Source organism: Triticum dicoccoides, chromosome 7A (assembly GCF_002162155.2).
Source record: "Triticum dicoccoides isolate Atlit2015 ecotype Zavitan chromosome 7A, WEW_v2.0, whole genome shotgun sequence".
NCBI classification, from domain to species: domain Eukaryota; kingdom Viridiplantae; phylum Streptophyta; class Magnoliopsida; order Poales; family Poaceae; genus Triticum; species Triticum dicoccoides.
The window spans coordinates 63,647,483-63,665,629 of NC_041392.1; positions in this window are offsets into that span (position 1 = coordinate 63,647,483).

Consider the following 18,147-nt stretch of genomic DNA (forward strand, 5'->3'; position numbering starts at 1 on the left):
TACTTAGCGGACAAGAAGGCCGGCAACACCAAAGGTATATTTGATATACATGTAATTGATGTGTACCTTACCAGTACTCGTAGTGACTCCTGGGTATTTGATACTGGTGCCATTGCTCATATTTGTAACTCACAGCAGGAGCTGCGGAATAAACGGAGACTGGCAAAGGACGAGGTGACGATGCGCGTCGGGAATGGTTCCAAGGTTGATGTGATCGCCGTCGGCACGCTGCCTCTGCATTTACCTACGGGGTTAGTTTTAAACCACAATAACTGTTATTTAGTGCAAGCTTTGAGCATGAACATTGTATCGGGATCTCGTTTAATTCGAGATGGCTACTCATTTAAATCTGAGAATAATGGTTGTTCCATTTATATGAGAGATATGTTTTATGGTCATGCTCCTATGGTAAATGGTTTATTCATAATGAATCTCGGGCGTATTACTACACATGTTCATAATGTGACTACCAAAAGATGTAAGGTTGATAATGATAGTCCCACATACTTGTGGCACTGCCGCCTTGGTCACATAGGTGTCAAACGCATGAAGAAGCTCCATGCAGATGGACTTTTAGAGTCTCTTGATTATGAATCCTTTGACACGTGCGAACCATGCCTCATGGGTAAGATGACCAAGACTCCGTTCTCAGGAACAATGGAGCGAGCGACCAACTTATTGGAAATCATACATACTGATGTGTGCGGTCCAATGAGTGTTGAGGCTCGCGGTGGCTATCGTTATGTTCTCACGCTCACTGATGATTTAAGTAGATATGGGTATATCTACTTAATGAAACACAAGTCTGAAACCTTTGAAAAGTTCAAGGAATTTCAGAGTGAGGTTGAGAATCAACGTGACAGGAAAATCAAGTTTCTACGATCAGATCGTGGAGGAGAATACTTGAGTCACGAATTTGGCACACACTTAAGAAAATGTGGAATAGTTTCACAACTCACGCCGCCTGGAACACCTCAGCGTAATGGTGTGTCCGAACGTCGTAATCGCACTCTATTAGATATGGTGCGATCTATGATGTCTCTTACCGATTTACCGCTATCTTTTTGGGGCTATGCTTTAGAGACTGCCGCATTCACTTTAAATAGGGCTCCGTCGAAATCCGTTGAGACGACACCGTATGAATTATGGTTTGGGAAGAAGCCTAAGCTGTCGTTTCTAAAAGTTTGGGGATGCGATGCTTATGTCAAGAAACTTCAACCTGAAAAGCTCGAACCCAAGTCGGAAAAATGCGTCTTCATAGGATACCCAAAAGAAACTATTGGGTACACCTTCTACATCAGATCCGAAGGCAAGATCTTTGTTGCCAAGAATGGGTCCTTTCTAGAGAAAGAGTTTCTCTCGAAAGAAGTGAGTGGGAGGAAAGTAGAGCTTGATGAAGTATTACCTCTTGAACCGGTAAATGGCGCAACTCAAGAAAATGTTCCTGAGGTGCCTGCACCGACTAGAGAGGAAGTTAATGATAATGATCAAGATACTTCTGATCAAGCTCCTGCTGAAATTCGAAGGTCCACAAGGACACGTTCCGTGCCAGAGTGGTACGGCAACCCTGTCTTGGAAATCATGTTGTTAGACAACGGTGAACCTTCGAACTATGAAGAAGCGATGGCGGGCCCGAATTCCGAAAAATGGCTAGAAGCCATGAAATCCGAGATAGGATCCATGTATGAAAACGAAGTATGGACTTTGACTGACTTGCCCGTTGAACGGCGAGCCATAGAAAATAAATGGATCTTTAAGAAGAAGACAGACGCGGATGGTAATGTGACCATCTATAAAGCTCGGCTTGTCGCTAAGGGTTATCGACAAGTTCAAGGGGTTGACTACGATGAGATTTTCTCACCGGTAGCGAAGCTGAAGTCCGTCCGAATCATGTTAGCAATTGCCGCATTCTACGATTATGAGATATGGCAAATGGACGTCAAAACGGCATTCCTTAATGGTTTCCTTAAGGAAGAATTGTATATGATACAGCCGGAAGGTTTTGTCGATCCTAAGAATGCTAACAAGGTGTGCAAGCTCCAACGCTCGATTTATGGGCTGGTGCAAGCATCTCGGAGTTGGAACATTCGCTTTGATGAGATGATCAAAGCGTTTGGGTTTACACAGACTTATGGAGAAGCCTGTGTTTACAAGAAAGTGAGTGGGAGCTCTGTAGCATTTCTCATATTATATGTAGATGACATACTTTTGATGGGAAATGATATAGAACTCTTGGACAGCATCAAGGCCTACTTGAATAAAAGTTTTTCAATGAAGGACCTTGGAGAAGCTGCTTATATATTAGGCATCAAGATCTATAGAGATAGATCGAGACGCCTCATAGGTCTTTCACAAAGCACATACCTTGATAAGATATTGAAGAAGTTCAATATGGATCAGCCTAAGAAGGGGTTCTTGCCTGTGTTGCAAGGTATGAAATTGAGCTCAGCTCAATGTCCGACCACGGCAGAAGAAATAGAAGAGATGAGAGTCATCCCCTATGCCTCAGCCATAGGCTCTATTATGTATGCCATGCTGTGTACCAGACCTGATGTAAACCTTGCTGTAAGTTTGGTAGGAAGGTACCAAAGTAATCCCGGCAAGGAACACTGGACAGCGGTCAAGAATATCCTGAAGTACCTGAAAAGGACTAAGGAAATGTTTCTCGTTTATGGAGGTGACGAAGAGCTCGTCGTAAAGGGTTACGTCGACGCAAGCTTCGACACAGATCTGGATGACTCTAAGTCACAAACCGGATACGTGTATATTTTGATTGGTGGGGCAGTAAGCAGGTGCAGTTGCAAGAAAAGCGTCGTGGCGGGATCTACATGTGAAGCGGAGTACATGGCAGCCTCGGAGGCAGCACATGAAGCAATATGGGTGAAGGAGTTCATCACCGACCTAGGAGTCATACCCAATGCATCGGCGCCGATCAAGCTCTTCTGTGACAACACTGGAGCCATTGCTCTTGCCAAGGAGCCCAGGTTTCACAAGAAGACAAGGCACATCAAGCGTCGCTTCAACTCCATTCGTGAAAATGTTCAAGATGGAGACATAGAGATTTGTAAAGTGCACACGGACCTGAATGTAGCAGATCCGTTGACTAAACCTCTCCCTAGAGCAAAACATGATCAACACCAGAATTCCATGGGTGTTCGATTCATCACAATGTAGCTAGATTATTGACTCTAGTGCAAGTGGGAGACTGTTGGAAATATGCCCTAGAGGCAATAATAAAAGCATTATTATTATATTTCCTTGTTCATGATAATTGTCTTCATTCATGCTATAATTGTGTTATCCGGAAATCGTAATACATGTGTGAATAACAGACACCAACATGTCCCTAGTAAGCCTCTAGTTGACTAGCTCGTTGATCAACAGATAGTCATGGTTTCCTGACTATGGACATTGGATGTCATTGATAACGAGATCACATCATTAGGAGAATGATGTGATGGACAAGACCCAATCCTAAAACATAGCACAAGATCGTATAGTTCGTTTGCTAGAGTTTTCCAATGTCAAGTATCTTTTCCTTAGACCATGAGATCGTGTAACTCCCGCATACCGTAGGAGTGCTTTGGGTATACCAAACGTCACAACGTAACTGGGTGACTATAAAGGTAGACTACGGGTATCTCCGAAAGTGTCTGTTGGGTTGACATGGATCAAGACTGGGATTTGTCACTCCGTATGACGAAGAGGTATCACTGGGCCCACTCGGTAATGCATCATCATAATGAGCTCAAAGTGACCAAGTGTCTGGTCATGGGATCATGCATTACGGTACGAGTAAAGTGACTTGCCGGTAACGAGATTGAACGAGGTACTGGGATACCGACGATCGAATCTCGGGCAAGTAACATATCGATTGACAAAGGGAATTGCATACGGGGTTGATTGAATCCTCGACATCGTGGTTCATCCGATGAGATCATCGTGGAGCATGTAGGAGCCAACATGGGTATCCAGATCCCGCTGTTGGTTATTGGCCGGAGAGTCGTCTCGGTCATGTCTGCATGTCTCCCGAACCCGTAGGGTCTACACACTTAAGGTTCGGTGACGCTAGGGTTGTGAAGATATGTATATGCAGTAACCCGAATGTTGCTCGGAGTCCTGATGAGATCCCGGACGTCACGAGGAGTTCCGGAATGGTCCGGAGGTAAAGAATTATATATAGCAAATGTTGTTTCGGCCATCGGGACAAGTTTCGGGGTTATCGGTATTGTACCGGGACCACCGGAGGGGTCCCGGGGGCCTGCCGGGTGGGGCCACCTGTCCCGGGGGGCCACATGGGCTGTAGGGGGTGCGCCTTGGCCTTCATGGGCCAAGGGCATCAGCCCCACTAGGCCCATGCGCGTAGGGTTTCCAAGGGGGAGGAGTCCAAGTGGTGGAAGGCACCTCTGGGTGCCTTGGGGGGGAGGGAATCCTCCCCCTGGCCACCGCACCTAGGAGATCAGATCTCCTAGGCTGCGCACCACCCCCCCCCCCTTGGCCCTCCTATATATAGTGGGGGAGAGGAGGGACTTCATACACCAGCCCCTGGCGCCTCCCTCTCTCCCCGTTACGTCTCTCCCTCGTAGTCTTGGCGAAGCCCTGCTTCTGTGACGCCCTGCATCCACCACCATGCCGTCGTGCTGCTGGATCTTCATCAACCTCTCCTCCCCCCTTGATGGATCAAGAAGGAGGAGACGTCTCCCGTCCCGTACGTGTGTTGAACGCGGAGGTGCCATCCGTTCGGCGCTTGGTCATCGGTGATTTGGATCACGTCGAGTACGACTACATCATCACCGTTCTTTTGAACGCTTCCGTGCACGATCTACAAAGTTAAGTAGATGCATCCAATGACTCGTTGCTAGATGAACTCCTGGATGATCTTGGTGAAACGAGTAGGAAATTTTTTGTTTTCTGCAACGTTCCCCAACATTGTTCCGGTTCTCTATTAATGGAGGCCTCAATATCCCTTAGTTTCCATAAGGACCCCGCTGCCACGGGAGGGTAGGACAAAAGATGTCATGCAAGTTCTTTTCCATAAGCATGTATGACTATATTCGGAATACATGCCTACACTATATCAATGAACCGGAGCTAGTTCTATGTCACCCTAGGTTATGACTGTTACATGATGAACCACATCCGGTGTAATTCTCCATCACCGATCCATTGCCTACGAGCTTTCCATATATTGTTCTTTGCTTATTTACTTTTCCATTGCTATTGCTATCATCACTACAAAATACCAAAAACATTGCTTTTACTACTGTTACCTTTTGTTACCGTTATCACCACTATCATATTACTTTGCTACAAAACACTTTGCTGCAGATATTAAGTTTCCAGGTGTGGTTGAATTGACAACTCAGCTGCTAATACTTGAGAGTATTCTTTGGCTCCCCTTGTGTCGAATCAATAAATTTGGGTTGAATACTCTACCCTCGAAAACTGTTGCGAGCCCCTATAATTGTGACTTATCAAGACATTTTTTTGGCGCCGTTGCCGAGGAGAATTGCTCTATTTTTTTAGTCACTTGGGATATATATATGCTTATCATTATGAAGAATTTGAGAGATCCAAAAACCAAGATGTATCCCTCAACTACGAGGGGAGGTAAAGAACTGCCATCTAGCTCTTCACTTGATTCACCTTCTGTTATGAGTAAGTTTGTGACACCTACATCTGCTTCTGCTATTCGTTCTAATATGTCGCATGTTATTGATGATGCCACTTCTGCTATGCATGATACTTATGATGAAACTACCTCTATGCCTGATACTACTATGCCACTTAGTGCTTTTCTTGATGAACAACTTGCTAGGGCTAGAGAAATTGAAAATATTGAATCTGATGATACTGATGAAAGTGATGATGAAGAACCACTTGCTATTCCTAAGGGTTATGTATTTGATCAAGATGCTTCTTTAGCCATTTTAGCTTGCAGAAATATAACTGAACTTAAAAGATTATTAGCTAAATGGAGTAAGCAATCCCTAAATGATAGAATGAACAGTACTAGGAAAAGGCCTACTAATGGCGCACCGGTTTTGCCTACTAATGGCGCATCACCGGTGTTCCATTAGTAGCACGCCACTAGTAATTTTTACTAATGGCGCACCATCCAGTGCGCCATTAGTATATAACACCATGCGCCATTAGTGTGCCTCCAAGGGGCCATATTTAACCATGTGCTTTGGCACACTAATGGCGCACTGCGGATAGATGCGCCATTAGTATACTTAGCATACTAATGGCGTACTCTGTCTTGATGCGCCATTAGAATCCTTTGGCATACTAATGGCGCACTCTGTATTGATGCGCCATTAGTATCCTTTGGCATACTAATGGCGCACCTTGTGGTGATGCGCCATTAGTATGAATATTTGTTTTTTTACTTTTCTGATTTTTGCGCAGGTTACAAAATATATTATTTGACAGAATATAGACAGTAGCACACAGCAACAACAGATTCATCGAATACAATAGAAGATTAGTCTCTGAATACAATTCATCATATTAGTCTCCGAATTCAAAAGACCGAAAAAAGATAAAACAATAAAAGTCTCGAGACCGCGAGTATCGAGTTTGTCTTCACATTACAAGTCGATATCAATCATCTAAACTACCATCTCATAGAAGAGAGCTGCGGTCATCACGATGAGCATCATCGCGATCAAACTGGTCTTCATCCGGTTCCTCCAACGCTCCCTCCCCTCTCCCGCTAGATAGCGGGCGTATCTAGATTCGGCCTCCGCCCTAGTGGTGTACCCTTTGTAACTGTTACCGCTGAAATGGTGAACCTGTCTCCGACACTCCTCCCAATCGTCATAGACTCCGGGAACCTTACCCTTGTACACGATATACGATGGCATCTCTATGCACAAGCCAAACAACAGACAATACATACATAAGCAATATATAAGTATGCAACAAAAGGATCGAAAGAGAAAAGCAAGACATTAATAGCACGATTCATGGCCCTACTAATAAATAGCATCGATTACATCTAAGTTGAACGACTGTCCAAACCAAAGAGACATATAATTCATTAAAGTTTAATTACAACATGAGCCAATCAATGTTTCAGAACTACACATCACTACTTTCGACTCGACTCATGGATAGGAGCGTGGATGAAGCCACCGTCTATGATGATGGTCATGAAATCGTGGGCGTTGGCAGCCTGCATTTGTAGCATTCCGAATATCTCAATGTTGGACGGTTGATATCTGAGGAAGAACTGCCCCGAGGTATAATGGACATCTTGATGGATGATCTCCGCAAACTCCGACTGGATGCAAAAGAATTCTTGTCTGATGTCCGCGTCCTGGATTGCCGACAAGCTCGCGGCCCAATCTTTGAGATTATTTGGTAGCAAAAGGTGATGATGGTCCCTTACGACCGCCCGCATGTGATGGAGGGCGTTGTAGGCATCCTTCTGACCGCCAGGCGGCTGCTTGACACAGCAGAACATCGTATTGTGGGCGAACACGTGCTTGCCATACTTGCAAACTGCCCTGATGAAGGTGCCTCCAGATTTGGCGTAGCCAGGGAGAACATCATCAAGTACTTTATTGATATTTGTGTAGTCTATCTTGGAGTTACGGTTCGGGTCGAAATACGTGGCCATGGAATATTTCGGGCTTAAGAGGATGAGTGTGCAATATGTGTCACTGCACAGAACACGGAATGTTAGAAAAAAAGAACGATCGAAATCTAAGAAATCATATGTTACGGAGCCGTTAAGGGATGACTTACTCGGCAAAGTAAGGCACAAGGAAGTTATCCTTATCTGGGTTTGCCAGAATGACGTCTTCGAGGTGTGAACTCGCGACTTGGTGGTCCCCGGTGCTGCTCAAGAGCTTGGCACGCATGTAGAAGGGGTCGACGATCACGATGTCCGCGGTCTTGTCTCTAATGATCTGCATCTCCATACTCAGCAAAAACAGTCGAACTAAGGTGTAGTGAAGCGGATGAAGGTTGAACATAGCAAAGATGTCATAAAACCGCAGGACGATCGTACCCCCGATGGCGCCATCCACAAAGCCCTTGCCCTCTGGCACCTTGGCCACGAAAACCGGGTATGCCACATCATTCTCTCTGAGACGCCGCTTCTCCAAAGAAAGAACACTGTCATGCAGACTCCGCATAGCACCGGTTGCAACACTGAGCATATTTGCCGGTAGCATCGCCCTACCCGCCACATGCACCCTCCTCGAGATATCCTTAGGTGAAGGTGGCCCGTCCTGAGCACAGATCGTACTCGGTGCCGGCTGGCTCGCACCGGCGGCCTTTGTAGTCAGCCGTTTCTGACCCTTCTTCTTGATCTGCTGTAATGGGACCGAGTTCTGCTCACAGACCGCCTTCTTGAGCGTGTTGGGGCTGATAATATTTGGCACCTCCGCTATCTGAGGCTCGGTGAAGGCGGCAGCGGAGGTGTCTCCTAAGAACTGAACGCCATACGACGCCTGTTGCAATTGGGTTTCTCCGTCGTACCAGCTAGATCGCGGTCGTCTTGTTTGGGTTCTTGAGAAGGAGGACCGCAGAACTCGTCACCGTACCCATGTTCGGCAAAGTACTTATCGACTTTGGTAAATGTACCATCGTCGTTGTCGTCGTCGTCCGGATCCTGTGCCATATGCATATCCGGATCCTGTGCCATAGGGAGGTCCGGCATGTCTGGTAGTGTTGCGGCATTCTTGCCATGGCTTGACGCCGGCACGACTGGCGGTCTTGTCTGTGGGGTGGTGTCCCCCGCCCCCAAACGAATCTGGCTCTTCGGCCAAAGCAGGGGCTAGCTTACGCAGGCGCCGAGGGTCATCTCATCTTCTTCGTCGGCCCCAGCGGGTCGAATCGGAGGTAACAGCTCGTCGCAGCCTGGCAGCACCCGAACCACTTCAACCCTATACATTGTGGGTGGCATCAGATTACTGTGGAACACGGGGTTGCCCGGTTGAACGATTCTGCCCTTGGCGACATCGACCAACTCACCGCCCATGAAGTGCAGGAGAGTGCAAGGAACGTTGGCGGCTCCCTGCGAAAACATGTAGGGCGTCAGCGATGCCCAGTCAAAGGCAAGGAGATGAAGTCCTCGGCCGAGAGGCTTAGTTACCGTGATGCCGTCGAGCTCGGCTAATGTCGAGGCACCACCAACGGCGGGCGTGCAACTGATGGAGGGGCCGCTTGCTGGCGAGGTGCCGGCCGATGTACACCCGGGTGCATTAAGCTCCAATGCCGGCGTCAGAGACACCAATACCGCCACCGCCGGAGACACCAATGGCGCCACCGCCGTAGACACCAATACCGCCGCCGCCGGAGACACCAATGGTGCCACCGCCGTAGACACCAATACCGCCGCCGCCGGAGACACCAATGGCGCCGCCTGCGCGTTGTGTGAGTTGCTTGGGGGCGGCCCCTGTTGGCCACCCGCAATCCACGTCGTTATCCCATGAATCAAGGTAGGCATAATGCCGGTAAGCGTCGATCCCATTTGTTGTTACACTTGCTCTTGGACCATCTCCGGAATCCGCGCCAGTTGCGCCTTGAGTGCTTCAACCTCGCGCGACTGGCTTTCCGAGCTAGTCTTTTTCTCCTTTCACCCACCAGTGCCATAGTATGATGACCATTTTGTGGACAAGCCTTTGCTGGCCACACGACCAGCTGACGTCGGCTTATTGAGCTTATCCCTGTTTTTCATTAGGTTCAATGCCCTATTCAAAGGGGTGTCGAAAGGGGAGCTCTGAGACGACCCCGCTCTACTGCTTTCTTTGTCCTGCAGAAGGAACGTGAACCATTTAGAAATATTGGGGATTAATTAGAATGCAACCATATGGAGCTAATTACGCGGGGGTGTATTCCTTACCAGAACAAGCTCAAGCTCCTTGGTCTTCGGATCCGTGGTAAGCTCCTTTGTTACCGGGTCCTCCTTGTACCGGGCCCTGAGAAAGATCCTGGTCTGCTTGTCACTGTATTTCTCGAAGCGGGGCGGTAGGCCTTGCTCGGCACGCTCCGCGTCCTCCTTGTCCCATACAGGCTCCGCCACTCTGTAACCGCCGGGACCGAGTTGGTGGACCCCTATGTTCAACTGCCGCATTTCTTTCCCCCACTTACTTGATTCAGAGGTTGCGGGGCTCTCGCACTTGATCTTGAACTCCTTGTAGTCATCTGCGCTCATCAAAGGATATTTCGCCCTGATCTTCTCATAACTATCACCTTTGTCAATCATTGCCTTCACCGTGCTTTTCCAAGTAGACAGGGCCATGCTCATCGTCGTGAGGGCGGCACCGTTCACTTTATTACCCGAGAGGCGTGTGTTTGCGAACTCAGCAGGGAACTTGTATCATTCGTGAAGCTTTGTGAAGAGGAGGCTGCGCAAATACCCTCCATCCTTATGCCTTAGGTTCTCGGTGTTGATCGAGGCGGTGCTCCAGAGAATGCACCCGAGCTGAATCGAGTACCCCTTGACTACGTGTTTGGGCACCGTCGGATGCCCGTCGGAGTTCACTTCAGTAAATTCCTCCCTGACGGTGCCGAGCATGTTCGGGCGCCAGTCCTTCCGTTGCCTCTTCGGTTGGCTGCCATTTGTGCGTGCGCCGCCATCATCAGTGGTGGCATCCGCGGCGCCATCATCAGTGGTGTCATCCCCGACGCCACTAGGGGTTCTGTAGTCAGGATCGGTGTCTTCCGCAGCGTCCTCATAGTGGTGAGGTTCTTCCTCCAACTCCTGGGACAGCTCCCAGAATTGTTTGCCGCCCGGACCGCCAGCCTCAGTGTTGTGGGCCATGTTTCTCTCTAAATAGGAAAAAAGTTTGGTCAAAAAGTTGGTTATTGTCAAGGAACAAGATCATGGTCTCATCATTTAGGGTTTGTCGACACCTAGGCATCATAAAATCTAAGCTTTTATCATTTAGGGTTTGTCGACGCCGAGGCACCCTAAAAGCCTAAGCGTACATCATTTAGGTTCTCATCGACACCGAGGCACCCTATAGAAGCCAAGGTTTCATCTTTTAGGGTTCTCATCGACGCCGAGGCACCCTATAGAAGCCAAGGTTTCATCTTTTAGGGTTTGGCGACGCCGAGGCACCCTAAATGCTAAGTTAAGTTTTCATCATTTAGGGTTTATCGATGCCGAGGCACCCTAGGTTGGGCCTAATCACTTGGCTCTATTGCCACCTATGCAGCAAGAATGGCGGGGCAGTTGATCCTACTTAACTAAGTACTAAGATACCCCGGCCCATGCATTAGTCGCAAGTACCCCATATGTCCTATTTTTAGCAAAGTCATGCTAAAAATCACGGAAAATTTCAGCATGACCTTTGCTGAAAATAGGACATATGGAGTACCCGAATATGCCGGAACGGAAGTTAATCGACATCCCGGCAAACTCAAGGGCCTCTCGGGATACCTGCCATATCATTATCCCCGCGTAATAAAGTCGCCAATGGGATATTTCAGAAGATCACAAGTAGCATCATCACAAGTACAACATCATCTATAGCTTTATATTAACAAAGCATCAGCACATATACAAAAGACCACTTATGGTTTATATCAGATTCAGAGTTAGAAATAGGAAAAACTAGTGCTTCAAAGCCTACTGGACAAAATTTACATCTATCAGTACGGGATGTCCTAACTAATTTCAAGTGTTCACAGGTGAACTTGTACCATGGATGAGCCTAGTGCTTCATTAGTCAACTGAACAGAGATAATAGGGCATAACACCATACATAAAGTGATGAGCATACATACTACTGTCCAAGCAAATTAATTGAATAGTATTGTGTCATGTTCAGTTTGAAAATTCAGTTACTGCTTGAGTGATTTGACACCAAAATTACTCCCAAGAATTACAATGATTGTATATTGACTGCATATATTCACTGTACAAGACTGAATTCAGTGAAGAAAACCTGTCAATTTCTGTTCACTGCATATATTCACTGTACAGGCTGTCAAGTTCTATTTCAGCTCAAGAATGACACACTCAACTTCATTGCTTCAACCACGTGGACAACAGAGCAAATGTTGGAAGTTAACAATATACTTTAGATTCACACATGCTCCCCTAATTATTTTGTCTGTATCTTTAGATTATCTACTTTAGGCACAATCGTACACAATTCTGACTAATTCATCACTGTAGGCCAGCATGAAACACACTCCTCCAAAAAAGCCTAAAATTCCACTATTATTGCCGGTAAAAAGGCCTAATATCCACTAGTATTGCCTCTAAAAAAGCCTTAAAAGTCCACTATTGTTGACAATCAAAATATGATCTAAACTGTAAGGAGTTAACTGAAAAATGTGTGGTTGTTGGCATGAGGGAGTAAACTGATTGTTGGCACAAAAATATTGGTTCTGCAAACATGAAAACAGTCACAAAAATAATGCACTTGGTTTGTGTTGAGTTTTTGCTTTCAGGGATTGGTTTGTGTTGAGTTGTTAACCTAAAGGTTCGGAAGTTTGAATCTCCTTTAGCTAGTTTGAATCCATGGACTACCCTATTAGATTGGGACTGAAGATAGGTACCTGCTTATCTTTCTATTCCGTCACCAACAGTGGCTTTTCCAAGAATAATATCCCTGCATGAACATAGGTGAGAGGTTAACTAACTGCCTCAAAGGCATAATCAATGCATCAGCTCGAAGAAATAATGCGATTGACACGTCAAAACTATGAGAGAAATGTAAAACTTGATGGCAACTACGACATGGCAAGAAAGAACTCATATGTAGTGATGGCAGAACGTATGAATTTGCCGCGGCAAAATTTGGTTCTCCCTAAAAACAAAATGGAAAATTTGTGGTGGAACGAATCTAAATTTGCCATTCACTGCATATTGGAAATTGCCCTAGAATCCCCCTGCTAGTTCTGAACTAGATCAAAAACTACATATCACAAAAATACCATGGTACAGAATGGTGCTGAAATTTGCCATGACATTTCTACTAGTGCACTAGGTCATGGCATGTCATCTGCACTAGTCTACTAGGTCATGGGATGCAATTTGGGGTGAGAAAACTAAACAAAAAATTCGGATGTGCCTCTACTGGGTCATGGCACATCAATTTACAGATAATCAAACTAACAAAAATGAAAAAAAGATGGGGGGTTGAGGATGTTGCCACCAGCAGTGGAAAAGGAGGAAGGAGGAGGCCCTCCCCAATCTTGCAACCATAGGCTCCCACGGTCGAGGGAAGGGAGGGAATGGGGAATGGTGGAGAGAGGGAGGAAGGAGGAAGGAGGAGAGGTACCTGGTCGCCGGAGGTGTTGGGGTCGGGGTCGGGGTCCGAGCTCGTCCGGTTCCTCGCTCGCCACGGTCGAAGGAGAGTAGGTGGGCGGTGGTGGAGGACAGCAGGGGTAGGCGGGGGGGAGGGAGCACCTTGGTTGTGGTGGAGCGACGAGGGCGACGGGGCGATGGAGCGGCGAGGGCGACGGAGCCGCGAAGGCGACGGACGGGAGGATGAGGCGCGGCGGACGGCGGCGGTCGAAACCCTAGCCGGTCACTCGCTCGCTTCTGGGGTTGGGTTGGGGTGGGTCGATCGATCGATGGGGATCTGGTGGCGAGGGAGAGAGGGTCGAAGGGGATCTGGAGAGGGAGAGGGAGATAGCTAGGGGGAAGCTTACTAATGGCGCACCAGACCTCGGTGCGCCATTAGAAATCTTTTTTTAGATAGCAATGGCGCACCCCGCAGCGGTGCGCCATTAGAAATCTTTTTTTATTACAGTTCGAGCACAGGTTATATTGCACCTTACCCAATCCACATCAGAACCCGCCCACTAGCCCGACTGGTCAGCACGCAGCACACACACTAGGAGGTCGTGGGTTCGATTCCCAGGCTCGGCAATGTTTTTTTTGCATTTTAAATGCTGTTTGATATTTATTTGTGTTTAAATATGTTCAAACTTGTTTAAATCATAACATTAATATTTTTTTTATAAAAAACAGTAATAACTTTTTTAAAAATATATTCAAATTTGTTGCTTGAAAATATCATCGGCGGTGGCGGTGGAGCGGGGGAGGGTGCGGGGGGCCGGGTGCTCGTCGGCGGCGGTGGAGGGGGATGGAGATCGAGTGTCCTCATGAGTTCAAAAAGTGCCCGTGAAATTTAAAAATATTCTTGATATCAAAACGTGCCCATGAAATACAATCGAGAAATGAAGACTACAATTTAAATACAATCGATCTTAGCTAGCTATGTGTTCACAATCTTCTTGCCCTTATTTTTCGCAAATGGAGTCTTCTGTTTAACAGAGGTCCTTTAGGTAGGGTGGTCCTGCTTCTTCTTGTGGTGTGTGCTGCTACTTCATCGTCATCGTCATGTTCGATCTTCGGGTCGCCGTACTTGTCGAAATCTTGCACATTGGCTACTCCATCCATTCCGATGATCTTCCTTTTGCCTCTCCTCATGACAACACGACTGGGCTTTGATGGGTCGGTAATGAAGAAGCATTGGTCCACTTGGGAAGCTAGTACCCATGGCTCATTTTTCACGGTGATGTTTGCGCCTGCGGTCTTGGATTTGGCTTCGGGTATAACCATGGTGGTGAAATACCGGTCTTCTTTTAGGACGCTCTTGGCCCATCTGACAGAGAACATCGGGACCTTCTCTCTAACGTAGCTCAGCTCCCAGATCTCCTCGATCCTTCCATAGTATCTGTCCTTGTCGTTACTGGTGTAGGATTCCATCGTTACCCCGGAGTTCTGATAACCATCGCTCTTCATGTCCTTGTCCTCGGTGTAGAATGTGTAGCCGTTGATATCGTACGCCTCATAGGTCATCAGGTTGTGCTCGGCGCCCTGTGACAAGGCGAATATGAGTTGTTCTTCTGCGGAAGAATCCTCATGTAAAGGGTACGACAGAAGCTTCTGCTTGAACCAACGCGTGAAACATGAGTTGTGCTCTTTGATTATATCTCCGTCCGTCCTCTGTTGGCCTCGGTCATTGTACGTCTTCTCAATAAAGGTTTTGTGCTCTACCACCCAAGGATCGACCATGTCTATGTGTTGTAGCATGACTAGGTTTGCTCTTTCAAAGTCGGCGAGTCGACCCTCGAAGTCGACATGCATTTCACGGCGACCCTCATGGTGACCCCATCCAGCGAGCCTGCTAAGGTGCCTGTTGACGGGCAGACCAATGGGGTTCTCGATGCCTAGATAATTCGTGCAGTAGGAGATGCACTCTTCGGTCAGAAAGCCCCTGGCTATACTTCCCTCTGGATGTGACATGTTGCGAACGTATCCTTTGATGACACCATTCATCCTTTTGAACGGCATCATGCTGTGCAGGAACGTCGGCCCGAGTTGGATGATATCCTCCACGATATGGACCAGCAGATGCACCATAAAGTCGAAGAATGCGGGCGGGAAGTACATCTCAAGCTCGCATAGTATCACCACGATCTCTTTCTGTAGCCTTTTGAGTTGCCTCACGCCAATCAACTTCCGAGAGATGACGTCGAAAAAGTTGCATAGGCCAAATAGCGTTTCACGGACATGCGTGTCCATGATCCCACGGATTGCAACTGGAAGTATCTGCATCATCAGCACGTGACAGTCATGAGACTTCGTCCCGCTGAACTTCTGCTTCGCTGGGTCTATGTATCTGCTTATCTTCCCCGCGTAACCGTAAGGAAGTTTTACTCCTACGAGGCAGGTGAAAAACTGCTCGATATCCTCCTGACTTAGAGTGAAGCACGCGGGAGGGTAGTCACTTCCGGTCTTCTTGGCCTTTTTGCCTTTGCGATGAGTTTCTGTGTCCTGCTTCGCCTCATCATCATCATCATCATCATCATCATCATCATTAGCGTCAAGCTCCTGCCTGATGCCGATTGATTTCAAGTCTACCCTTGCTTTCGGCCCATCTTTGGTCCTCTCTGGCATGTTGAGCAGGGTACCAAGCAGACTCTCGCACACGTTCTTCGTGATATGCATGGCATCAAGGCTGTGAGGCACACAGTGTATCTTCCAGTACGGCAAGTCCCATAAAATAGACCTCGTTTTCCATACCTTCAGCAGCGGCTCTTGCGCCTTTCGCTTCTTTCCCGGCTCTGGCGCCTTTTGCTTCTTTCCCGGCAGTGGGCAATCTTTCCAATTTGTCAACAGCTCATCTATTTCCTCGCCACTCCTCGTACGCAGGCGTTTTCAGGGTTCGGTTTCACCATCGAATAGATCCTTGCGTTTCCTCCACGGGTCATCGTCGCGAAGCCACCTTCGATGTCCCATGAACACGGTTTTCGAAGATCCGGGATCTCTATCTAGCTAGCGATACGTTGTGTCGTCCATGCACCTTACACATCCAGAAAATCCGTGGACTACCTCCCCCGCGAGATATCCGTAACCGAGATAGTCGTGCACCGTCGTGAGCAGTGCGGCTCTCATAGGGAAATATTCTTTCTCTGCGGCGTCCCACGTATTGGCTGGCTTTTTCCACAGTGTGTCTAGCTCCTCTTTCAGCAGCCCCAGATACAAATTGATGTCGTTCCCTGGTTGTTTCGGCCCTTCAATTAGCATACTCATGTGAATGTACTTCCTCTTCATGCACAACCAGGGGGGAAGGTTGTACATCCACACAAACACATGCCACGTGCTATGTGTGCTTCTCTGGCTGCCAAACGGATTGACTCCATCGGTGCTCGTGCCCAGCACGATGTTCCTTGGATCCTTCCCAAATTCTGGGTATTCGAAGTTCAACGCTTGCCACTGGCTCTCATCCTTAGGGTGACTCAGCATCTTGTCTTTTTTATTTATCTCCAGATCATTTCCATCATCTTCCCGCTTCTTCTCCTCCCTATCCGCGTGCCAACGCAGGAGCTTTGCTACCTTAGGGTCCGTGAAATACCGCTGCAGACGAGGAGTGATCGGAAAGTACCACACCGATTTTCGAGGAGCTTTCTTCCTCTTCTTGTATCGAGTGACACCGCACACTGGACATATGGTAGACTCCGCGTGCTCGTACCGATAAATGATGCAATTGTTCATGCACACATGGTATTTCACGTGCGATAAATCCAGAGGACACACGATTTTCTTCTTGTTCCCCTTGGGAAGACGTTCTTGCCAGAATGACATGTTCTCGTCGAAGCATGCGTCGGTCATTTTGTGTTTTACCTTCATCTCCAGAGCCATGAGCATTACTTTTAGGCAGATATCCTCGGGCCTGCATCCTTCATACAATGGAGTAACCGCGTCTATCTCCAGTTGATCCAGCTTGGCTTTCTCTCGGGCGGGAGCTCTTGCGTTATCCGTCTGCTTGAGAAGCAGCTCTTGAATATGAGGGTCCTGCACCCAGCCTCCATCGTCGTCTGCTCCGGCATCTTCATCTTCATGATCATGCCCTTCGTCTTGATCTTACTCATCATCATGTACGACATCTTCTACATGATGACTGTGTACAGCATCACCGTCGTGATCATGTCCTGCAGATTCTTCGTCTTCTCGCCCTCCCTCGCCGCGGTGGTACTTGTCTTGTTGCCCTTCCTCATTTCTTGCCCGGCCCCCATGGATGACTTCATAGTCATCTTCATCACCTTTCCACCGATAGCCATCCATGAAACAACGCAAGAGCAGGTGGTCCCGCACCTGCCCGGAATTTGGGTCCGCAATAAGGCTCTTCAGCTTGCATCTTCGACACGGACATCTTATCTCCATCTCATTCTTTTGAAGCATCTCGGCCTTCGCGGAGCTCAAAGACCTATTCACGATGCCTTCGGTCATCGTGCGGACCATGGTCCCCTGCGGGGTAGAGCAAAACGATATTTTAGAACCAAGAAAATATTTGGCATGACCTTCCCTAAAAATAGGACCAAAAAGAATGCATAGTGCCAAAATTCTCGCCAAAACGGAAATGAATCAACATTCCGGCAAAATATTGGTAACTATCTCATTTCAAATACCGGTACCTGCAAACACAAACATATATGCAACACCACAAACACATGCAACACCACAAACATACATAGATCTAGATAGGCCACAAAAAGTGAATGTGCACGTTGTTGGAGCGATCTAGGGAGAAAAAAAGTAGATCTACATCATGAAGATAGCTTTCCCCTTACTTACCTATCAAAAAAGGTAATTTCACCACTTAATTTTGATGAATCTATGGTGGAAATGAGGTGAGGAGGAGGAGGCAGCCGAAAGCTTGG